We start from the raw sequence: 17129 nt of genomic DNA, 5'->3' as shown, positions 1-17129 counted from the left end.
TAATTCATGCCTAAAAGCCCCACTGCTAAGTAAAAATACTGCTTTTTTTTTTTTTTAGGTCCAAGACCAAGACCAAAACTCAAACTTAGTAGCTGACACTTTTGCTCATTGACTGGCACTCTACCAATGAGCCACACCTCCACCCCCCAAAAAATATTGTTAAATCACAAAACATTTCCTTTAATTTTATGGGAAAAATTATGACAATTCCATAGAAATAAAAACATACCAAATTTATAAGTAAACCTCAGCTGTCTGGTACTAAGTGAACACAGTTGTACATAAAATGCAATGTTACCATATCTTGGGAAGGAAGAAGAGTAGATTTGAGAATGGGGGGCGGGAAGAGGAATGAATGAGAGGTAGTTATTCTTGGGGAATTGTTGGAGAGTCATGTGATTCACATCGAAGCAGAAGACATTTTGGAGTTCAGATTTAACCTATAACTAAACTGCACTTACAAATAAAGCTACAGTACAAAAGATACCTTTTGGGAAAGAAGAGAGAACCTTAAAACAGATGGGAAGACCTCATATACATGAACTGCACAGCACCATTAAGCTCACAACTGAAATGTTAGCTGCTGAGCTGTGAGATCCACCAACTCTTTTACTCTGAGCTTTTTACTGGATGATAGGAGACAGCCAGAAGTCTCTGGAAGCCATGTTGTCTAGGAAGTATGTGTTCTTTCTTACGTGTGAGTTATAGTATAAATATCATGTCCCTAGCTGGGCATCTGTGGCTTGCTCACCCCTATTTAGCTATTCAGCTATTCAGCTATTCACAGCTATTCAGGAGGCTGAGAGCTGATGATCATGGTTCAAAATCAGTCCGGACAGAAAAGTCCCCATGAGACTCTTATCTCCAATTAATGACTTAAAAACCAGTGGTGCTATGGCTCAAGTGGTAGAGCAATAGCCTTGAGCACAAAGAGGCTTAGGGACAGTACCCAGGCCCTGAGTTCAAGCCCCAGTACCTGCTCTCTCTCTCTCTCTCTCTCTCACTCACACACACACACACACACACACACACACACACACACACACACATTCAATATTCACTTAGCCTATCAAATATGAAAGACAAGAGTTCTTCTGCATTTTACTGACAGTAAAACATGGACGGAAAAGAAATGGTACTAAATGATTTTCTCAAAATTCCAAAGACTGTGAATTCAAAGACAATTTCAACAAGCCTTTTAATCTTCCTATGCAAAGAACTGTTGATTATTCACATTGTTTCCAGGGCAGAGAAATTGTTCTTATTGTCAAAAATCCTAGCCTCACATTTTACAACTCACTATAATTTTAAACATGCCAAATCTGGATCTAGTCAGAACTGTGAATACATAATTCAAAATAACTGACTGAGTTAAAGCAGATGGTGATAGTGAGCAGCAATGGTGTTTCATTCATTTATTCATTCCTTTGGTTACACAACAAACTTTACCGGATGCTTCCATTTACTGACTGCAAGCATCTATTGGGTGCTCAGGCCTCAGTGAGATGCTGGAGATATAAAAGGAAAGAAGATATAAACATGCTAGTGGGGTAGACAGACATGTAAACAAATATGATGTCACACAAACAAGTGGAATGTCACACAAGCTATAAGAGAGATAAAAATTAAGTGTTATTCACAAGCCCAGAGTGATTAGTATTACACGGGGGCAGAAGGATACAGACTTGAACAGGGATACCAAAAGGAACCCAGGCTCAAGGGTGGTTCTTACAGCTTCGTCTCTGAAAGACTAACATAGAAAGCAAGCATCACCATGTGGTTAAAAGCAAGACAGAGTATCTAACGTTAAGAGACCCTCCAACCAGCTGTGAGAGCTGACACCTCTGACTAGAATCTTTAAATGACATTTCCAAAAAGTCTTTAAAACAATCCTGAAAAACAGAGGGTAAAGCATGAATGTGGCTTTTAGGATATTTCATGTATTTTTTTCTTTTAAGCTGACTTAACAATTTTCCCTCTTTAGCAGGGCTCTGTTTCTAAAGAAAAAGTGACAGATTTTTAAATATATCTCCTCTAAAGAAAGTCTTCATTTGGGTAAAACGAACCACAGTCTCTAGGGCGTGTGGCACTAATGAAGCAAAAGGATCACTCTCTGGGGGGTTGTAAGTTTCCTCTGCCCCTCTCCCTGTCCTTTTTAACTCTTTAGAATTTGCTCTCTGAGTCCCCTTCTCTGATGAAGATACTCAGTGCTGGCCTTAACCTAGAAGTGGCTTTGACTGTGGTGGTCCTGAAATAAATCAGTTCTTTTTGTAGAGAAACTTGAAAGAGTAAAATCTGCAACTCACATTGTCAGTCTAGGACTAAGTCCTTGTGAACGGCAGAAGCAGCAAACTTCAAACTTTATCAAGACTGTGGTGCTCATTAAGGAAGTGAAATGGAGCCAGATTTGAAGGAAAGCACCATAGTAATTACAGAGTTATGAAGATTTAAAAGTTATGTGCCTGAGCATGCAGAGCGCAACGTGTTTCCTTTGGGTTCAGAGACACCGCAATTACAGGGCTTAAGGGTAGCAAAGCACTGAATTAGAACTCCCCATTAGTTTGATTAATCACTGATATAAGTGCAGGCACTGGAAACGACTCTGTCTGATTTGTGTCTTTTCCTTATCCCCCTACCTCTTTTTCTCCCTGCATTCCTTTTAAAAAATCAAGAGGCTCAGGAAGAACACAAACTATGCATTAATGATAAGGAATTGAGTGTAAGAAAGTTAAAACTTCCTGAAGCTTAATGACTTCTTTATATCAGGTTTGGCTTTGCCAAAAGTTGTATAATAGTGTGTTCTTTCTTCTTCCCAGGCTGTTACGTGTTAATGGTACAACAATGGCATGTCAGTAAATCTAATACGAAAACCAGAGGCTAAAGTATTTTATGTGAGTGTATAACAAGTTAATACCACCATAGGGAAACTCACTGGGGTAATAATATATGACACCAGCTGGGTACCAATGGCTCATGCCTGTAATCCAAACTATTCAGGAGGCAGAGATCTGAGGATCAAGGTTTGAAACCAGCCTAGGCAGAAAAGCCTGTGAGACTCCTATCTCCAGTTTGCCAGCAAAAAGCCTGAGGTGGAGCTATGGCTCAAGTAGTAGAGCACCAGCCTTGAGCTAAAAAGCTAAAGTACAGCATCTAGGACCTGAGTTCAAGCCCCAATACCAGAAGTGGCACCACAAGAGATAACATGATATTGCACTAGATAGGCTCTAATATACAACAATTCCAAAATAATATATATTCCAATTAGCAATAAGAGCAGAGCCCCGCGGTTTGAAAGAATGTGTTATATATCCTTTTGATTGGTATGATTAACAAATCTACCTGCAGTAATCATGTCTTGCCCTTAAAAATGATGCTACTGGTGTTAGGCAAGTATTTAAGGTTGAGATATTTGTCAATACAACAGAAAAAACACAGCTACTTTTATGAATGGAGACCACAAAAAGGTCAACACACCATTTCAAACTCAGCAGGACATACCAGTCAGAAAAAGAATACTGTAAATGGAAATCCAGAACTCTTGGCACAAAAGCACTTTACTGGAAGGGCCAATCTTTAAATTGTGCACTAAGATGACCCTTGATGAGAAAGGTGATTTTGTCAGCAGGAGATTTTTTTAACTAAAAGAAAGTCACTAAAATTTACTTATAGGGCCTTTTCTCATATTTGCACATGAACTACAAGACTCCAGGGATCCAACGTGAGACAACCAAGCAGCTAAGCCTCTTAAATTATTTTTTGGAGGTGTTTCCTTTCTCTACCTCAATTGTAAAGATCTAGGAATAACAGCACAGTGCACAAAGTAGTCATTTTTATTTCTCTTCTTGTCTCAATGGTCTCATAATGGGTTCAGTAAGAATCTGGAAATGATGAAAACTTCCCTGTGGGGAAACACAAGACTTGCCATCAGGCACGCTAGCACATGGGAGTCTCCTATGAGCACCAGTAACACTAGCAGAAGCAATGCCAGAACCTGGATTTCCTATTTAAGAGAAAATGAATTTAAAAGATGACCATCTGACTCACTCACTAGTGTACAGTTGAAACACCAGGCCACTAGCATGAAAATGAACAAGTACACAAGAATTTTATTGGAGAAAAAAAGTGGTAGGTAAGTACCTCCTTTACTGCCTCATTTTGACCTGTTTCAAGACATAGTAAGAGTATTTCCTTCCTACTGACTTTGGTGAGACTTTTACCACTAGGAAATTCATGATTAAAGAATGGAAAATCAGAAAAAGATAAAAGATGGATTTGAGATCTATTATTTATTTATTGTGTGTGTATGTGTGTGTGTGTGCGCGTGTGCGTGTGCGCGCGCATACACACTAGTACTCAGAACTTTGCACTCTTGCTTGGCTTTTTCAATACATATTTTGGTGCTCTACCACTTGAATCACACCTCTACCTCTGTATTTTCCTCATTTGAAAAACCCACACAAAAACTTCCATATTTGGATTTAAGTTAATAGAAATTAGGAGGATTCGCTTTTAATACAATCATCATTCAACTAAGTACAGCTAGACACCAAATTGGCTCTGACCAGTATAGGGTCCTAATAGTTATGCTGCTAATTATATATTATTTAATTTGACCTTTAGTTGGCCACTGATTAAGAAAACACATATATAAATTTCTTAATGTTGAGGTATAAGTTAGTGTATAATATAAAATAGGAATAGTTATGATAATCTCCTCAAGATCCATATTCAACTAGAAGTCAAATGGGTAAAGCCATGGATCTTGAACTTTCAGCCTCTAAAGTATAAATTGTATTTATAAAGTACCCAACCTCAAATATTTCATTATAATAACAGAGAAAAGACTAGAAACTCTGAGTTTATGCATTTTTCAGTCACAGAATTTAACAATGTCCTGTCTCTAAACTCAACATCTTGATATTTAAATATTCAAATACCTAGACAGAAGGAACTGAGGACATTGGCCTGATTCAAGTGGTAGACCCTTTACCCAGTAAGTAGGATGGTCTGAGTTCAATTCTTATTAATAAATAAATGGTCAAGGAAGGAACTGAACTAAATGACACGTTGAATTCTAAGATTATGTTTCCAGCTTATGGTATTTAGTATTAATCCAAGCTTAATTTTTACATAATGCTTTATTGTTATTATTATATGTACTGAGGCTTGAACTCAGGGACCCGACAATCTCCCTTAGCTTTTTCACTCAAGGTTGGTACTCTATGACTTGAGGCATACCTCCACATCTGGCTTTTTGGTGGGTAAATAAGAATGTCATGGACTTTCCTGCCTGGGCTAGATTTGAGTTGCGATCTTCTGAATTCATCCTCCTGAATAGCTAGGATTGGAGGCTCAAACTCAGCCTGCGTTATTGTTTTTAATGTTAAAATACATGAAGCCCACACTTTGTATTACATGTACAAAACAAATATAAAGCAACAGAAAATGCAATAACAAGATAGAACTGTAGATGTGAGCAGTAAGTAAAGCTACCAAATTCAGGTTTCCACTTGGGCCAATTCCATCAGCTGTAAAATAAATTTGGTTTGTTCCTCTCCCTGTAAAATCATAGGGTTCTGTCTTAGTAAAACCTGAAATCAGTATGAACTTTACTGCTCTTTAGTCTCCTCTCATGTGCCAAATGAATGGCTAAAACCTAGAACTGATTGATAGGTCAGTCCCTTCATTTTTATAGCTCTGCAAAATCCCTCTGGACAGGGCTGGGAAGATGGCTCAGTGGTTGAGTGCTTGCCTTGCATGCATGAGGCCCTGGGTTCGATTCCTCTGTACCACATAAGCAGAAAAAAGCCAGAAGTGGTGCTGTGGCTCAAGTGGTAGAGCGTTAGCCTTGAGCTGAAGAGCTGAGGGACAGTGTCCAGGCCCAGAGTTTAGCCCCCAGGACCGACAAAAAAAATCCTGTGGACAATTATTCATAGATACAGTCTTGACCATATACTTAGTAAGTTAAATTAAATATTGTAATGCAGTATAATACCTAACTTAAGTACTTTGTGTAGTAATACATATAAGAGCTATGTATTATATATGTTGCAAATAGACAAAAACAATCAAGTTCTGTGGTTAACTTTGCTGTTTCCTTATAGTTTAAGAAATCCTGAAATATATTCAGGAAGTTATCACTTTAAGGGGTTATAGTTGTATGAAATTAGCCCTCTATGGTTAGTATAATATCCAGACAAATCTGGGCCTCACAGTTGGGAACCCTAAGCTCAGCATTGTCTCTCTGAGATTACACTGACAAAGCATTCCTCTGGACAAGTCATCCACCCTTGCTTTTCTCACTTCTATTTCAAGCCAGAACTCCCAGCTTCACAAATGGCAGTTCAGAAAACAGTCTTTGACCAAAGGGCCTGGTGATTCTGAGATGAAAGGAACCTCCAAGAACCGCTATTGTGCACCATGATGTTTTTCTGGGAGGAAAAGTCACTAATCCTTATAGATTTTTTTACCCATCCTTCTCTAAAAGTTTCCTTGGAAAACACAACTGGAGGTTTGCCCATTTTAAATGATGCAAACAAAGAATCTCAAATCCCTGGAGTCACTCTTCTGTGGTCTAAGAGGATTATTAGGCAATATCTTCTTAGTAGGTAGACTTAAATATTTTCCCATTAACTTATTTCCTTCTAGTGCTAGACCTACTTTCCAAAACCAATTCTCTGACTTCAGGGTTTACTTTTTGAGACTGGACATGAACAAATGCTGGTTTTGACCAATGTGGTACCAACCCAAGATAATGGTACACTACCATTCTCCCAGTAGCATTATTTCTAGGTATGTGAATTCAATGTTTCATTCACTCAGTAAGGTTTTTTTTTTTATTATTTTTTTATTTTTTATTTTTGCTTATGTGGTGCTGAGGAATCGAACCCAGGGCCTCTGGCATGCAAGGCAAGCGCTCTACCACTGAGCCAACTTCCCAGCCCCTCACTCAGTAAGGTTTTTAAAACTGTTTCTCTCAACTTGTTTTCTACTTCATGTACTATGAGGAGGAATAGGGGGTTTCACTGATCCTTCTTTATGATTTAAGGTCATGGTAAACTTTAAGACATATTTATACTTGGCTCCACTTTCACCTCTCAGAAAGAGCTAGTTTAATTGGGGTCTAGGGTCCAGCCTGGATATTAGAATTTTTAAAACTTCCCAGGTGTTTCTAATGTTCAGTCAAGATTCAGGCTTCATCTGAGTATAGCCACTAATTAGCTTCATGGCCTTGAGCAAAAGAAATACTCATTTATCCAGCAAGTGTTTCAGGATGGCCTGCTATATGCCAGACAGTATTAGAGGCCTTATCTCCCAGCCTTTAAGATATATGAGTTGGACCCAACTATTTAGTCATTTAGTCAGCAAATAAATTGTGAATGCCTACAACCTTCCAGGTGCTGTGTTAGACATAGGGAACACAGCAGTGAACCAGATGGACAAAATTCCTTCCCTTAGGCAGGCACTGGTAGCTCCTGCCTGTAACCCTAGCTACTCAGGAGGCTGAGAGCTAAAGATCGCCATTCAAAGCCAGCCCAGGCAGGAAAGTCTGTTAGACTCTTATGTCCAATAAATCACCAAAAAGCTAGAAGTGGAGTTCTGGCTCAAGTTCGAGCTCTAGCTTGAGCAAAAAGAAGTTCAGGGACAGTGCCCAGGCCCAGAGTTCAAGTCCCAGGACTGGGGCAAAAAAAAAATATCCCTGACCTATGGAGCTCACAGTTTAGTTGAAGGCGGCATGACCATTTACAAGTAGTAAAAAAAGTGAATAGCAACAGCAAATAAAGAATGAGGATAGTGATGGGATGGACCAATAGCCAACATGGAGGCAGTGGTAGAGGTGGTAGAGAAGAGGAAAATGTGTTCCAGAAGTAGACAAGGAGATAACACCACCAGAACTTACTGATGTTTGTAATACCGAAGTGAGAAAGAGAAAGAGGGCAAAAGTCAATCCCTATGTCTCAAGAAGATTGATGGCCTATCTTCTACACCAAAGAATGGGGGGAGGGGAGAATCAGTCACCCCACAAGATTGAGTTTAGAGCTAAGATATACAGAACTGAATGAATGAACCCCGCCCTCAAACAGAAAGTGTGGAAAGGAGAGACTTTAGCTCAGCAACACAATTTCTCTTATACAAGTGTTCATTTTTTTTACAACTGGGTCTTTGTACAGCCAAAGGAGTGGTCATTAAAGAGCCCATTCCCATAGACCTAAGGCTAGGCAACCTGGGACAAGTAAGAACCTATTGTGTGCTGAGAGGTAGTAACTACACTGTGGAAACATCACAATACTCAGATATGAGTCTCTTTTGCCTTCTAGAAATAAACTGTGCTGTCCCCAAGAATGAGAGAGAGAGAGAGACAGACAGACAGACAGACAGACAGAGAGACAGAGACAGAGAATCCACACTGACTGTTGGACCAACTGAAGAATAAAGGCAAACATCTGTCCATCACAAGCATGCAGGTCTTGTGGAAGAGTGGACAGAATAGCATCAGGAGAGCCTAGAGAAGCGATCAGGTTGAATAGCTCAATTGCAGGGCAAGGTCCCGCTGAGACTAGAGGGATGATTCCTCTAGTGAAAGCAGACCCAGGTGGATGAACTCTTCCAAAAGAGGAGAGGCAGAGTTCAGTTCAGAGTTCAGTTCCTCTCCATGGGGGAGGAACCAATTTGAGGGACAGTAACCAGGACCCAAATCAGGATTGCCTTTAAGAGTCTGTCGTAGGTAAATCTCTCAAGGGTTCCCCTGGTTTTACATTCTTCCCTTGACATGTGGTTTTTCTTCTTTGATGAAACTTAAACCCACTGACAGACCCACACAATGGTCTGGCTGTGTCAAGGATGAAAGTGACAGCTGGGAACTCCCAATCACTTCTCTAACTTCCCAGAGTTCCTTGCAGAGATAGCAACAATTTACTGATGGAAAGACCTTGGGAGAGGTCAAGACCTCCACACACAGTGAAGTTCACTGCAGCCTTTGGTGGGATGAGAAATAACAAATGACTAAAGTGGAGCCATGCTGTGCTCAATTTAGGAACCAACTAGGATTTGCTATGTCCTTTTCCCAAATAAAGATGAGAGGGAAGCTTCCATTTGCTTTAATGCAACAAAACACCAGGCACAGTGCCTGGTTCAGAGTTGGCACTGAGTAATTGATAGCCATTATGATGATTGCAATTATGTTTCTCAAGATTATTGAGATTCAGCTGCTGTAGTGCTTACTGTGGCCTGAGATGAACTGGGAATGCAGGCTCAGGAATCAGTAACCCAGTAGACGTGTAGAATGTAATGTGGAGAGCATGGACTACAATCAGTAACCCAGTTCCAGATCAATCCTTACCTTTCTTCTCAGCAAGCAAAATTATTCACCAGTAATATCATGTGTGCATTACATTTAGACTATAAGTCAGAAAACTTAGGGGACAAGGAGAAAGGCTCACTGCTGTCACTGTAGCCTTTTTGGTGCTATTTCCCAAAGGGTCAGCAGATGGCTTGGAAGGGCCACTGTGCCTTATGGAGGCCTAAGGGAGCCAGAAAATATGCAAAAGAAGTCAGAACAAAGGGATGAGATTGGGATGGAAAAGAAAGGACGGTAGGACCTGTTAGGTTCTCAAGAGGAAACAGATGGCACATTCAAATGAGGGTAATTTGAAGAGCCTTCTTTTACCAAGAGACTAATTACACAATGGCAGCAAAAAAAAAGAGAGAGAGACTATGCAGGGCAGAGAGAAGCAGCAGAGCTGTTACCACTCCTCGGCCCAGAAAGGAGGAAGTCACCAGAAGGACAGAAAGACATGTAGGTAGACCTCCTTGAAAGAAATAATGACCTTAGGTCAAGGGACATAATGACTCCAAAGAGGAAAATAAGCAGAATACAATTCTGGACCTTACTGTCTTCCCAACACCCATTCCCCAACTCAGAAATCCTGAGTGTGTCCATGGTTCAAATCCCACTAGAAGCATCTGGATTAGAATACCTTGTTGATGTAAGCCACATACATGAAGCTTCCAGGTCACTGAGCAGGGTGGAACAGGGTGGAGAAGGACAAATAACAGACCTCTGGCACAGTACTGGAAGGACAGCTAAGGTTGGATTTTTGTCAAGAAATTGAGAAGGCCAATCAGTAACTGGATTGGCAAAGCACAATTATCCTAGACATGGTGATGGAAGACTGGGGGTATGGCTCATTTAGTAGAGTGCCTGCCCAGCAAGCACAAGAACCTGTGGTCAAAGTCCAATACCACAAAAAGAAAAGAAAAACAAATGGACATGGGTTTATGTTCATCATCTCAACTGTCTTTGTCATTGAGACCAAAGGAAAAAGCACATGTCAGAAACAGCTATGACCAGGAGCAGGAACAGGAAGAGAAAATCTAGCCAAGAAAGAAAAGAAAGATTTTTTCCAGTGAGGGAGTAGGCAAAGGTCCCATGGGGTGGACAAAGGGAAAGCTAGAGGACTCATATGGAAAAACAAAGATTTAGCAGTGAAAGAATAGCATGATGTAGCTGGATGCCAGTAGCTCATGCCTGTCATCCTAGCTACTCAGGAGGCTGAGACCTGAGGATCTCGGTTCAAAGCCAGCCCAGGAAGGAAAGTCTGTGAGACTCTTATCTCCCATAAACCACCAGAAAACTGGAAGTGGCGCTGTGGCTCAAGTGGTAGAGCGCTAGCCTTGAGCTGAAGAGCGACAGCGACCAAGCCCAGAGATCAAGCCTCACAACTAACAAAAAGAAAAAAAAAGAATAGCATGGTGTAGAAAATGGCTATACTCAATGTAATCAAAGTCCTTAATGAGGAGCCTTACCCTGGGCATTTGGGGTAAGAGGTAGACAATAGGCCCAGCTGAGATTCATCCTCCTCAGAATTACAGAGCTTTCCTTAACATGGCAGTGTGTGTGTGTGTGTGTGTGTGTGTGTGTGTGTGTGTGTGTGTGTGTGTGTGTGTGTGGTGTGTGTGTGTGTGTGTGTGTGTGTGTGTGTGTGTGTGTGTGCTTATCATAGAGTGATCAGTATTCAATGAAACACTTCTATTTGGGGGACATTAACATCTCTAAGACAAGACAATGAAAAAGTGAGGGGGCAGATAGGGGATGCATTTTAGCTTCCCCAATATCAAACTGTGAAGGAAACTGGGGAATGAAAACACAGTCATTTAGAAAATGGTTGATGAGTCACTGATTGGCACAGGGTAGAGAAAAAGAGAAGCCATTATTCATTCAGAGTATGGCTAGTCTTTCAAAATAGGCTCATCACACCCTTGGAGGGGCTGCTGGGATTTCTAGAGATGAAGGGAGGGTGGGCAAGGGCCAGAACAGAAACAAGGCAGACAGGGCCCTCTTCCTCCATCTAGATGCTTCTAGGCTCTTGAAAACCCTCCAGCTTTAAGAGACAGAAAGACAGCTTAATTTGCCATGTTCTTCCTAAACTTTTTTTTTCTCTGAGACCTTAATAATACTTTTTGGGAAGCTTTAGCTTCAAGAGGAAATGAGGCCAAGTAGAAGAGACAGCACTTTCTGTGACCATAATTTTGCCAACAGACCTAACACTCCATTACTCACAGAATTCCTTTTCCAGGACCTGGATTACAGAGGCCTCCCTGCTTTTTGACTTCTTTGTTGTTTATTGGCTGTTCTATAATTGTATCGGTGGGGGTGGGAGGGATTTAGAATTTATCAAATTAGAACATGATGAAATGTTTGCCAGAAGGAGAAAACAAAAGTCCTAAGCAGGTTAGAAGTTTGGGGATGTGTGTGTGTGTGTGTGTGTGTGTGTGTGTGTGTGTGTGTGTGTGTGTGTGGTGGGGGTGGAGGAGAGGGAGAGAAGGAGGAGGATGGAGGGAGAAAGAAGGGCAGGGAACGGTAGGGAAAAGGAGGGAGATGGAGGGGGGAATAAACGAAATAAAAAATAAAACTCTACTAAAGATTCTACCTCTTTTTTTGCCTGATAGTTCTTGGGCCTCATCAGGCAAATATGGAAAATGGATGAGATGATAGACCAAAAGGCATTTTCAGTTGTTTATAAAAAGGTAGACAGTTGGAAAGTTCAAGGAACAGATCAAAATAATGTATCTAAAGGGTGAAATGACATAAAGGGCAAGGCCAGTTGCTGTAAGAGAAAGCCTAGGTTATCTTCTGGGAGGAGGTGTGAGAGGGAAGAGCAACATGGGTGACAATGAAATGGGCTTTAAGGTGCAAGATAAGTGAAGGGAAATTTTGTTTAATGCTATGAATGAAATTCCTCCTTTGCATTTTGCAGTTCTCCAGCCAAAATTTAAACCATTTTTCAATTCTTTTTGATCACCCAAGTGATGTTTCTTCTGAATGCACAGGGAGATGAGGCAGACAAGAAGGTGCCCAAGTGGTATAGATTACAAACATGGAATTCCTCCCATTCTTAAATATTTATGTGCCATCTCCCCATTCACAGGCATACATGCAACTCTTACAATATCTTCTGGCTTATTACTTGCTTACTTAGGTATCCTTGCTTATACTGAGATTTCATTTACCTACTAGAGATAATAGAAAAAGTTGATGAAGGGCCAATTTTCAGAAAAGTAGGAAGATCTGCAAGGTCTAAAGTAATCTGTATCTGGAATTCTATCCTGACAGGGCACAAGACAGCCAACAGAAGACTCCTCCAATTTTGGGTCCCTCCATCCTTTGAGAACCTGCTAAAAGTCTGGAAGTAAAAGACAGTGGCCTCTGCAGGCTACTGAATGGTGTTTCCATTTGCTTAGGAACCTACAACCACTGCTACGCTAATCATTATGGTGGGTACACTATAGCCAGTCACTAATAGGCTCTTACATATTTATTCTTCTTCAAATTAATTAATATGCACTTTAATTTTATGTACACTTTAGTCCCTCAAGATCCTGAACCTGACTTTTAGGCACACACATTCTCCTTTAATTCAACCAAGAGGTCACTCTTCTAGAAGGAAAAAAAATATACCCAAATAATCTTTTGTGCCCAGCATAGGGCTTGAACTCATGTCCTGGGTGATGTTCTTTAGTTCATTCACTCCAGGATAGTGCTATACCATTTGAGCTCCAGCTCCATTCCTGGCTGTTTGCTGGTTAATAGGGGATGAGTCTCACAGACTTTCCTGCTTCGGCTGACTTTGAACCGAGATCCTCAGATCTCAGTCTCCTCAGTAGCTAGGGTTACAGGTGTGAGTCCCTGGCACTCAGCTTAAAATGATTTTTTAAGCATCATAATAGTGTAAGATTTGTTCTTGGATATGTCTCAATAGATATTTAAAAGGCATTTGGTAAGATACAGTGCCCATTCTTGTAATGATTCTTAGTCAACTAGGATTATAAAGACATTCTTTAACATGATAAAAAATATTTCTCGTAAACCAGCAGCCAAAACCTTGTTAATGTTTAATGTTACAAAACACAAAAAGCTAGAAGCATGACTGCTAAAATAAGGAATAAGCAAAGGATTTCTGATGTAACCATTCTTGTTCAACATTGTCCTCTGGCTCCTAGCCACTAGAAGATGTTAAACAGCAATAAGAGGAAAATTTTACCAACATTCCCAGATGATTTGTTTATTTGCCTGAAGAAACCAAAGGAATCTAATGAAAAATCAATGGGCCAAATAATCAAATTCATTAAGATAAGCCAACTATAAAACAAATATACAACATTCATTTGCATTATAATTTTTCCTTTAAATTACCAATACTCAGAAAATATATTGGGAAAGATCATACTTACAACAGTAGCATATATGTTTTAAGGTTTGTTTTAGAATGGAGAGAAGAAGGGTGAGTGAATGCAATCATAATATTCAATGCACACATGTGACAACTGAGCTATGTAAATTAAGGGGATGGATGGGGTTGGGAGAGATGGGGCAGGATGATGAAAGGGGTGACGTTGATTAAGATGCACAGCACTCACAAATTGACATGTTGAATTTAAACTCCTTTTTCAACTACTTAAGGGTAATTTTAGAAATAAAATTAACTTAGCCTGATGTGGGTGACTCACACCTGTAATCCTAGCTCTTTAGGAGGCTGAGATCTGAGGATTGTGATTTGAAACCAGCCCAGCTAGGAAATTCCGTGAGACTCTAATCTCCAGTTAACACCCAGAATGCTGGAAGTGGAGCTGTAGCTCAAGTGGTATAGTGCTAGCCATAAGAAAAAAAAAGCTCAAGGACAGTATTCAGATCCTGAGTTCAAACACAAGGACTCGCACAAAAAATTATAGCATGTGGATTGTGATTGCTTTGGATAAGGTTTAAGAAGTATCCTTTAGAAAGTAAATTTCTTCAGTTAATGAAAAAGGAGGTTTATTTCATGGAGGAGATAAGCAAATACTAATCAAGGTGGTGTACTGCATAGATTCTATGTGCCTTTTCTCACACATTCTCTCTCCCCTAACCCTCCCTCTCCCTTATCACGTGGCTGATCACAAGAATCACAACACAGGCTCCCTTGCTTCTGGCTCTTCTCAGCCAATAGGGAACCCTAGAGGAACTGGGGGAATGGAGTGAGGCTGGCTACTTTGCAATTCTTCTGTTTCCTCTTCAACAGTGTCTCTGCAGATTGACTGGAACCATTATAATGGCTATGAATCTAAGTCCTTCTCTAAAATGTACTCACTTTCTCCTCTTGCCTGATTCAGGTCTGGCATGATAATTGGCTCTCTACCATTACTAAACCATCTCTTAACTGCTTTTCCTGAACCTTGGCTACACTTTTGTAACAGATCCCTTTAGTAAACTTTCCTCAGAATTACCTTGAGTGATATGGTGATAAGTGAATGACTCAGATTTGGGAAGCTGCAGTATGCTATTAAGCCATCATAACAACCCTTTAAGATGAGTATCATTATCCTCATTTCACACAGGAGGAAAACACAGCTTACTGTCCAGGTGTTTTAGTCACTGTTATTCAATGACAGCCCAAATGGATGGTCTGGGGTCCTTCGGAGGCCACAGCTCACTTAGGTTTATCACTACCACACTGACTCCAGGGTGAGCCCGAAGTTATGACCAACCTTGCTTCTAACATACGACCTCCTTGAGGCCTGTCCTCCAAGTCACATATATTAGTAACTCTGGCCAACTGTGACCTAATCCCTCAGGCTTCTTTCCTGTAGGCCAAATGTTGAAGAAGGTACTTTTTTGAAGAGTGCTTGGTTATATATCCTTCATTGTACTTAAAATCTTCTCAACTACCTGATGGCTTGAGGATTCAAGGAGGAAATGGCACTGTATCCCAGTCATTAAATTCTCATATATTCAGCACCGCTGTAGTTAGCTAGGTCCCATTTGAGAGGATAAATATCAAGCAGAAGCCCGTCCCCCTCCAAGAATAGCAGACTTCTGAGGGGATTCCAGGGCTGATTATCCCACAAGAGTTCTCCTAATACCAAGCTAACTTGCAAAACGACTCATGTTAATGGTTTCCTAAGTCACGCTTTACAAAATTCTTTTTCTGGGAGAAAACTTAACATTTTTCTCTTTGGAAGGAGCTTAAAAGTTTTAAATATTAGATGAATCTCATTTAAATTTTTACTGAGAAAATTTTGAGAACTCAACCTTATATTTAGAGTTTCCTTTTTGCTTCTTTTCTGAGAAGACATTATTGTCTTCTAGATTGTTATTTAAATCAAGCTATCTTTTCAGTGTTTAGTGGAAGTGAGGTAAGTTCAGGTCCCTAGATGTTTTTTAGAAGGAAAGTAGCATTGTTCGTAAAAGCTTAATCTTTGGCATCAGAAGTCTTGCGACTGACTCCCAGCTGGTTTACCTTAGTAAACTTTCTTACTCTGCCTGTGTCTCATGTTGTTCATACAGGAATACTAATAATGGTACTTCCTTCATATTGAGAGAAGTAAATGAGCAACTCATGTCAAACAGCTAGGTGCTGGTGGCCCAGCTCCTGTAATCCTAGCTACTCAAGAAGTAGCGATGAGAGAACTGTAGTTTGAAACCAGCACAAGCAAAAGAAATCTACAGAACGCCACCAGCAAATATCCAGCAAAATAATAAACTGGAGGTATGACTAGTAATAGAGTGCACTGGCACTGGCTTGATAAGCAAGCTGAGCCCAAGCATGAGTCCCTGAGCTCAATCATTAGTACTATTACAAATGAGAAAAGAAAAAATGGAGCTCAACATTAGTAAAGACTAATAATTGCTAATTACTAACATTGTTATAATGAAGCTTCTATGATAAGAACTGAGGGAGATCAGAGATGAAAGAATCTTTGCATGTAAGTGGACTATGATTTTATATAGAATAAGTGATACGGGGCAGATCTAATAAAAATACAAAATACCATAGTAGTGTAGAGGATGGAGAAATTTCTTCGGGGATTATATTCTTGAGAAGATATATGGCAGAGATGTCATTGAGTTGACCCTGAAGATGGGTGGGGATTTTGATAGAGGGGGGAAGGGAATCCTAAGCAGAGGAAATAACGGGGACAAAAAATGTTGAGCAAATGCCGGTGCAGGTGGCTCATGCCTGTAATCCTAGCTACTGAAGAGGCTGAGATCTAAGGATCACAGTTCAAAGCCAGCCCAGGCAGGAAAGTCCATGAGACTCTTATCTCCAATAAACCACCAGAAAACTGGAAGTGGTGCTGTAGCTCAAGTGGTAGAGTGCTAGCCTTGAGCTGAAGAGCTGAGTGACAGTGCTCAGGCCCAGAGTTCACGCCCCATGACCGACAAAAAAAAATGTTGAGCAGTGAGTGGAGGAGTGTATCCATTGTTTGAATAACATGTAATATTTTGAGGGCCTTCAAATTTTGGAAATAGGAAAATAGTAATTTAGACCAGCATTATCATAGAAGACAGATCAAAAAAGCTAAATGAAATATGAATTCATCAAAATCCGGAGGTAGAAATCCCTCATTTGATGGATTTAATAATATAATTTAATATAAAAATCATATAAGTTAATATGAAGTATTATTAATGACATATAAGATTGTTACTTAGGTAACTAAAAGGGAGAAAGGAGGCATGAGTAAAAAAGGTAACACTTCCTAGAGGCAAGTGATATGAAAAGGGAAAATGGCCGGAAGAATTAAAACTTAGAAGTTTGGAGGAGGGTTCCATTGGACTGGAATCCAAACCTCTCAGGGGGCAACATTAGAAG

This window comes from Dipodomys spectabilis, unplaced genomic scaffold (assembly GCF_019054845.1).
Source record: "Dipodomys spectabilis isolate Male_0828 unplaced genomic scaffold, ASM1905484v1 ptg000061l, whole genome shotgun sequence".
NCBI lineage: Eukaryota > Metazoa > Chordata > Mammalia > Rodentia > Heteromyidae > Dipodomys > Dipodomys spectabilis.
Note: the sequence above shows the minus strand (reverse complement) of the source record.